Raw genomic sequence first — 8,674 nt, 5'->3', positions numbered from 1 at the left:
TTCAGCTCCTAAAATAATTTTGCAAGATGATGGCAAAATTGATAGATAAGATAAATTTTGGGGCTTCTTCTTGAATAGTTAAGTCTACCGTAATATAAAGGCTTAATATGGCCACGACAATGACACAATTAGAGATCATCAGGATAGTGAAAGAGTAAAACAAAAAAATTAAAAAGATTACAATAATGAGGCGTATCTAGATCCCTGCTGAGCCATATCCTGGAAAAATAAAAACTAGGCCCACTGGAAATGTTGGAGACGAAGGGCCGTGTGAAAAGGAGAAAGTTGAGCAAAGATTATGGGCGCCGAGGATTGAGCACATGCACAAAAAGACGTGGATTACAAACTTTCTCTCTCATCTAATTGTATGGATAGAAGTATATAAAGGTGAATTTTGCTCTTTAGAAGGGGAGATGATATTTTTGAGTTCACAACTAAGAGAAAATTGAAAGCAACTCAAGAAATTTGTTCTCGGGGAAAAAGGAGATTCGGGAGGTATCTACAAGATTCTTGCTCTTTTTCATCATCTTTCAGATGTCATTAATCGCTTGGAGGTGATTTCATCACCTGCCGAGCATACTCTCTGTTGCTTTGTTTTCTTGGTCGAGAGTCTCGAAGTGCTCCATCTTCGGTTCAAATCTTGTCGCCAGTGCTAATCTCCTCAGTCAAAGCATTATGAGATTCCTCTTGTCATTTCAACCGAAAATCGTGGCAAAGAACTCTTCCTTGTTGAGCTTTTCCGTCAATGTGTACGTCACCTCTTTGGCTCTGTCCTGTAGCCGAGAACTGCAAGGAGATTAAGTCCTATCTAAAGCTCCAGCATCGTCGATCCCACTTGAAGTCCATTAGCAAGGTTCTCCTAATTGGCTTCGTTACTAATTGTAGCATGTAACCTCGATTCCTCTTCTTTGCCGTTATAGCTCTGTGAGCATGCGCTCATGTGACCATATCCAATTTCAGCTTCTTATTGAGAGGTCGCGACAGGTGTCGGGGGATATATGGGTTTAGAGGTAATCCCAAACAAAGACCGATGGTCCACAATCAGTTCGAGTTCTCTCAAACCCTTAACTCGCACTACGATCGGAAATTCATATAGATTCAAACCCTATTAAAATTCTATGTGAGGAGTCGCCACTAGTTTATTGGGGTCGACTAAGAACCAAGTGAAGTATGGGAGTATACCTCACTTGTTACACAACCCGAGATCTAGGATCGAGGACTTGATTATATTGCCCTTTCAGTACTCAAACTTGCTTATATATGTCAACTAAAATGCCAGTCTTTTTATGAAATTATGAATCCTAAGGTTCTCGCCCCGCTAAGTGTCCATACAAATGTTTATGTGTTTATTATGATTCCGATTGTCTGGCCAAACCATCCAACTAGGCTAAAAAAAATAATATAAACTCAATCAAGGATACGACATAGAAGGCTAAAACAAACACATCAAAAGAGATAATAAGAGGAGAGTAAAAAGTAATGTGCGATAACAATAAGCCGATACAAGTCGGGCAAAGAATATTACATGACCTCGTTATTGAGCCCTGGGTCAGCAACTCCCATGAGCTAAGTTCTAATCAAATTCAATTTTCTAAATAAACTAATTTTCCTATATTTAAATTAGAGAAAATCAAAACTCCCTAATTCCTAAACTATAACTAAACAAAAATAGATTAATTTTAATACTAAAATCTAACAACCTAATCAAGTCTACTTTTCTAACAATTTTTCAAATTTTTTATTTTTCGGATTTTTTTATTTTTTATTTTCTGAAACAAGGACTCAGGCCAGGCTCGGATATGGGCTGATCTGATCCTACGGGTCTGGGCCACAGATGCAAATTTGGAATCTTAAATCAGGCCCTTTCAATCTATCTAGAATCATTCACTAAAAATATTAATTCAGCCCAAACCTACTTGAGTGAAATTAAGCGCAAACTTTCTAAAGACCAAACCAAACCGAAACTCAATTAAAATCGTAACAAGCTCGTGTTAAAAAAAAAAACTCAACTTAGCTCATCTTTTATTATGAACAGATTAAACCCATGATATTTTTTTTTCTTTTTTCTTTCTTTTCTCTTTGATTTTTTTTTTTTGATTTGTTTGGGCGTATTCCTTTCATCCTCTTCTTCAAGACAAACTGGGAATACACAGATCCAAAAAAAACATAGCTCACTAAACCAGATTGTCAAAACTCAAAGCTCATCATACCAGAACGTCAAGATATCAACCATATATTCCTTTGCCGATTTCTTATTTGTATAGCAAGAACTACGCCCTCACCATTTGCCGGACTGGAATTCCAACAGGAATCACCGATGACTTACCGAGACAGCAGTGAAACCTTCACAAGGAAGAGCACGATCTCAGCTCCGGCCGTTTTATCGCAAACGGTCACCGTTTAACATGAACCATGCAAATACAACAACAGCGAAAACAAGGAATCAGTAACATACTCGAGGACGACAAAATGTAATGGAAATCAAATCAACCGGTATGTGAAAGAAATTCTGGATTGACAGTAAATTGACTTAGCAAACAGATCCAGTAATCAAAATTTTTTTAACAGAATCATCTAGGATATGCCACATTGGTTTCTAATGGAGCTTATAGTCACTGCCACGGATCTACCTCGTGCATTTAATCGAACAAAATGGTGAGCATCGTGGAAAACAATTCCATAGGCAATACTAAGTCTACATTTCGGTCCAAAGTATTTCTTGAAAAGGTTTTAATTCCTATCAATGAAAATTAGTTCCAACCCTAATCGCTTTCCAGACAAAACATCAACATCTGACTTCAAACTAACCTTTCGTCTGCAAAATAACCGAATCAGAGCGTTTCGAGTCTTACCTTGCTCAGGAGGAATTTTGATCGCGATTATTAGTCAAGCGAGCATTATGAGATTCTGGAGAGCGTCCCTGGGGAAGATGAGCGCCAGAAACTTCTAGCGAGAATAGACCTCCTCGAATTCTCTCTACCAAAGATCAAAGAACAAGGTGAAGCAGACGATGGCTTCAGACAACGTTCGATAGCGATTGTGACGGTTCGCGAATGAAAGAAATCCACAAAACGAAGTGTTTTAGAGCTCTCTGAGAACTGGACTTGATGGAGATGATGATCACGGGGATGGATGGAGATTTGAGTGTGTATTGGAGGATGACTTGCGTGAAGAAGCTTGCGGTGGAGTAACGGCAGAAGAACGCCGCGCACAGATGAGAACTGGAGTGGATATCGTTTTCGTCACCTCCCCTCCAATCTCTCCTTCTGAGCGGTTATCTGGCCGGATCTTTTGCACCACGATTTCCCTTGATTTTCGCAATTCAACTGAATAGATGAGTTTGAATGAGTCAAAAATAAGAGACTCGTTTGACCGATTAAAAAATAAAAAAGATTTAAGGTAAATTCAAAGGGTTTTAAATTGCAACATTAATAACTCAAAAATAAACTTAATATGGAATTTGATCGAAAATCCTTTTTTCTTTATTTTAAATTTAGCTTTGGCTCATGTGATCATAAGATTGAGCTTGTAATTTTTTTTATGTCCTTACATACTTTCATTTACGAGATTCGAATCAATAGGGTAATTTTTGAATGAGTCAAAAATAAGAGACTCGCTTGACCGATTTTAAAAAAAAAGATTTTAGGTAAATTCAAAGGGTTTTAAATTGCAACATTAATAACTCAAAAATAAACTTAATATGGAATTCGATCGAAAATCCTTTTTTTCTTTATTTTAAGTTTAGCTTTGGCTCATGTGATCCTAAGATTGATCTTGTAATTTATTTTAGGTCCTTGCATACCTTCATCTACGAGAATCGAATCAATAGGGTAATTTTTTTTTGTCTACTAATTCATTATTAATGATTCCTTTTGAGTTAGTTATGATATTTTTCGACTTGTGATTGTCTATATTTTAGTATTTAATTTATTTTTTCATCCTTCATATTTAAAAATATTCCACTTACTAGAATTTGTGAGAGTTTCCATTTCAAATTAGTGCTTTTGCACAATAAAAAAAATTAGGTTTTAGCGACGAATTTTGCCATGGCAAAATTCGTCGCTAAATGAATTTGTGACGAAAAAAATTTCGTCGCCAATTTGACGTCGCAAAATTTAGCGAAGAAAAATTTCAATTTTTGTTGCTAATTTGCCACGAACTGTATTCGTGGCAAAATTCGTCGTTAATTTACCACGATTTTTTTTTTGGTCAGTAATTTGCGACAAATTTATTCGTGGCAAAATTCGTCGCTAATTTGCCACGACCATTGTTCCGGGACGAATTTAGCGACAAATTTTTATTAATTCTTTAGCGACGAATATTGTTTAGGGACGAAATTAGCGACGAAATTTTATTTTTGCAATGAAATTTTATAATTTGTGATCGTATGATAAAATCATTTCTTCTATTTTTCGATTTTAAATCTAATTAAAAGCAAAATTAATTTCTAGAATTTGTATTTAACATCGATTAAGCACTTAATAACATCAAAATATTATAATAATATCAAAATGAAATACATTCATCTACATTTTCCATGTACTTGAACATATAGCTCAATGTACTTGAACATCCGTGGCAAATCTCCCCCTCCGCATATCAACACATAGCTCAATGTACTTGAACATAATCCTCAAGAGGATTATGTTCCCTCCGCTGGACATCCTGACTGTTGTCCTCAAAAGCAGACACGGCCCTCACTCGAGCCAAAGAGGATTGGTTGAAACCACGCAACTTAGAGAGACCGTGACCATCCACAGAAGTCCCTCGGATAAGCTTGTCCCCAAGCTTGTCGGTATTAAGGTCTCTCCTTCAATGAGTATCACCTGAAAAAATCAGCAGTCAAGGGACCGACACTGCGTTAGTATGCATTTAACCATATAAAAAGGGTCCAGAAGTAGCAACAATAGATTACAATCTACAACCTACTCATAATAACAAAACACGTGCGAGCCACCTTAAACTCGATACAAGATTGAATAATTCATATAAACATTGTCAGACAGTCATCTATTCAAAGGTCTGGCTACAATGGGTTGAGGGAATGAGCGTAATTAGAATTCTTCTTTCCCCAGATCGATCCCTTAATGCATAGACATGTCGCAAGAAAATTGACCCATGCATTGCATGTATTTGCAGGCTATTCGAAAATACAAAACAGGGAGAATACTAGGGATATGCTTACCTTGGCTATAGAAAGAGTTTTAGCAGAAAGATCACAGTTCAAAAGCATTACACCTTTCAAGCTACAAAAACCACACATGAAGCATCAGAATCAAGAAAATGAATCAGGAAATCTTCCAGGTTCAAGCCTAAAGAGTTACGAGTATTCTGGAACTTGCCTCTGAACTGCCAATGCTATGGATGTACCATTTGGACAAGTGCAAAGATCAGTGACAGCATGACAGGGCTCTTCTTCTATTCCATCAGTAGCTGAAAGTTCTGCCTTCAGGAAGAAAGTAAATCCTTCTGTCAAACTGGGTGAAGAACCAAACAGAACAAAATTATAATGAAAGAAACAGCAGCTAGTTTGAACCACACCTAAGCATTCTTAGTCTTTTTGCTCTATTGTGAAAGTGCAAGCACATTTACTGGTTAACTGAGACATAAGTTAACCTGAATACAGTTCTGTGGAAGTAGCTACTATAATAGAATCTTTGAAGCATTATAAGTCTGACAAAAATCTTAGACGCATTCAAGTCAGTGATACCATCTTACATTCAAAGAAGTGAGGAACCAATACCTTAGCTCCAATTTCACAAGTATCCAAGAGAGAACCCAATGTCGCATCCCAAAGGCGAACCTACAGAGGAAAGATGCACTGAGTACTTAGGCAAACCTAGACTCCATGTAAACCGGGGAAACTTCTCAGCTGCAATCACTCACAGTGGAATCACCGCTTCCTGAAACAAGAAGCCCATGTGGATAATCTGGGGAACGAATGAAGTCAAGGCAGGATACATATCTGTCATCAACGTCAGAAATAAAGCGACTTAGTACCCCACTTAATCTGCCAATAAAATCTTCGGAACAGCATACATGGTTCGATGTTTAATCGTGTCAAGGGCACATAAAAAGCCAAAATCTTTTCAAAATTTCTATTCAAAACACCTGGCCTCGAACTTCAACGCATAGACACTTACTCAGAATGACCCAAGCAAAAAGTTTGTATCTCGTGAGCCCCATCCAATGGATTCTTGGGAACCACAGTAACCTGTTACAATTACAAAATGATACAAGATTGGTATAAGAACAACCTAGAAGTTTAACTGATAGACAAGTAAATAGCCTTACACGAATTTTATAATCCCGATCAGCACTGACAATGAACCGTCCATCTGGAGAAAATTCCTGCAACAGATCCTTCACTTAATAACACAACGACGAAGCATTCAAAAGCATACAGGTCATCATGACGTCAAGGATGGACAGTCACGCCAAAAATTAGCAAATATTTAAGCATTACCAAAATCAACATAAGAATTTAACATTTGAGTTCTCTTTCAAAAAATTAACAACAGTTTAAACTTTATCTGGGTATGTTGGACACAGAGAAGGGGATAAAAGGGACACCTTGAAAAAGAAGCCAACTTACCAAGCTAGCGATGATGCTGCAATAGTGAGCCAGCATTGGTGCTGCTTTTTAATCAGGCAAAGCCTGATTTTCAGCATCCTCCTTTAAACTCACAACCCAAACAACTCCAAGCTTATCAGCAAAACACACAAATAGGCCATCATTGCTTACTGCAACAGCACTTACTCTCTTCTCACAACACCTACAAAATTAGCAACCGTGATGGAGCCATCAGTTTAACAAGAGTAAGAAATTCAGTAGAAGTCAGAAATGAAACTAATGGCAGAGTGCCAAAGGGGAAAAAAACAAAAAGAACAGTTCAACAAGCAGGCAGAAGGAATTTGCCACTTCAGTCTCAAATTGAGTTCAAATGAAAATTAACAAATAGATATGTCTCACGAAAGAGTGCAAATGAGAGATTGATCGCACATTAAATGAACCTCCTCCCATGTCATTTGCAAATTAAACTCATTCTATGAGCAGGAAATCATCAGTACTTCACATGAAAAAAATAAAGCAGAAGCACACTCATCGCATCAAACAGAAACGAAAACGAAAGATCAAGAATGAATCGACCGAACTCCGCACCTGGTGAGAGCGAGAATTGGAGAGAGAGGAAACCGAACTGGGCGCCACCGAATCGTGGGGAGGCGGAGTCTCCGACCACGTGAGCAGATCTGAAGTCGAAGTGTGAGGCTTCCTCACCGGCGTGCACCTCTCCAGTTTCTTCCTTTTCCCCAGAAAAAAAAAGAAGGAAGAACACCCAAGAAAGAACTCACGCCGAACACCTCCGCCAATTCGAGCCTCGCTCCGCTCTCGTTCCCCGCGAACGCGGCCCCGAAGAACGGGCTCCGCGCGGCGAGGACGCACCGGTGGACAGGGACCTCGCGGCCGTCGCCGGCGACGATCGCGGCGTCGGAGAAGGACGAGCCGGCGCCGGCGCGCGGGCGCTCGAAGATCGATTCGAGGCTGTCGGAGAGCCTCCTCAGGGCTTCCGTATCCGGCGGCGTCGCGTATGAGGAGGGAGCCTCCGTGCCGGTCGGCGTGGAGCACACGCCGCTGCTGTAGCTGGTTTCGTTCGAACCGGAGAGCCCCGAGTCCACCATGCCGCCACCTCCCCGGCAAACGCCGCACGGAAGCCAAGGCGCTTCGAACGCGAGGACGATGCGGCGCTTCAAGAAGAACCCAAGTGGGAGTCGAGAGCCCCTTACACGAGAAGAGAGAGAGACAGAGTTGCTGGACTGTAGACAGAGAAGGAGGGAGCTAAGACGCCATTGTTTCCGGGGAGAGAGAGACAGAGAGAAGAAGAGTCAACAGGGTGGTGGAGGAATCAGCAGAGAGAGAGAACGTGCGGGTGAGGGCGGGCAACGCAAAATTAGCGACGAACATTTTTGTTCGTCGCTAATTTTCCATGGCTCAATCTTTTTTTATGTAGTATAATTTTACGACGATGGTAATTAGCGACGATTTATTATATTAAAAATTCATCAAATAAAAAATTTTACGACAAACTTCATGTTCATCGCAAAAGGTTAATCTCAAAATTTGGCGATGAATTTTTATTAGCGACGAACTCTTTTTCATCGCTATTTTCGTCGCAAATTAGCGACAAATTTACTTTCATCGCTAATTTTCAATTAAGTTTGTCGCAAAAAATTTTATTTGCAGAATTAGTGAATTAGCGACGAATAGTGTCCGTCGCTAATTAGCGATGAACGTATTATATTAAAAATTCAGTAAATAAAAAATTTAGCGATGAATACGGTTTGTCACTAATTAGCGACGAATTTTGCGATGAATGTGCCACAAAAGTTATTTCCGTCGCAAATTAGCGACGAATTATTTTTCGTCGCTAAATTTTTTATTTGCGAAATTAGTAAATTAGCAACGAATCTTAAGTTCGTTGCTAATTTTGCGACGAACTTTATGTTCATCACAAAATTTTTTATTTGCCAAATTAGTAAATTAGTGATGAACCTAAAGTTCATCGCAAAATTTTTAATTTGCGGAATTAGTAAATTAGCGACGGATTTAATGACGAATAATGTTCGTCGCTAATTAGTAACGAATAGTGTTCGTCGCTAATTAGCGAAAAAATTA

The 8,674-nt window shown here is 39.1% G+C and overlaps 1 pseudogene; it reads right to left on the bottom strand.

Annotated features, from left to right (window-relative positions):
* Positions 1-4,470: 4,470 nt before the first annotated feature.
* On the bottom strand, positions 4,471-7,090 carry LOC115669097 (uncharacterized; annotated as a pseudogene).
* Between the last annotated feature and the right edge of the window lie 1,584 nt (positions 7,091-8,674).

The sequence above is a fragment of the Syzygium oleosum genome, unplaced genomic scaffold (assembly GCF_021117445.2).
Source record: "Syzygium oleosum isolate NSW1041296 unplaced genomic scaffold, Sole_v2.1 Sole_v2.47, whole genome shotgun sequence".
In the NCBI taxonomy this organism is placed as follows: Eukaryota; Viridiplantae; Streptophyta; class Magnoliopsida; order Myrtales; family Myrtaceae; genus Syzygium; species Syzygium oleosum.
This window is presented reverse-complemented; position numbering and strand designations above follow the sequence as displayed.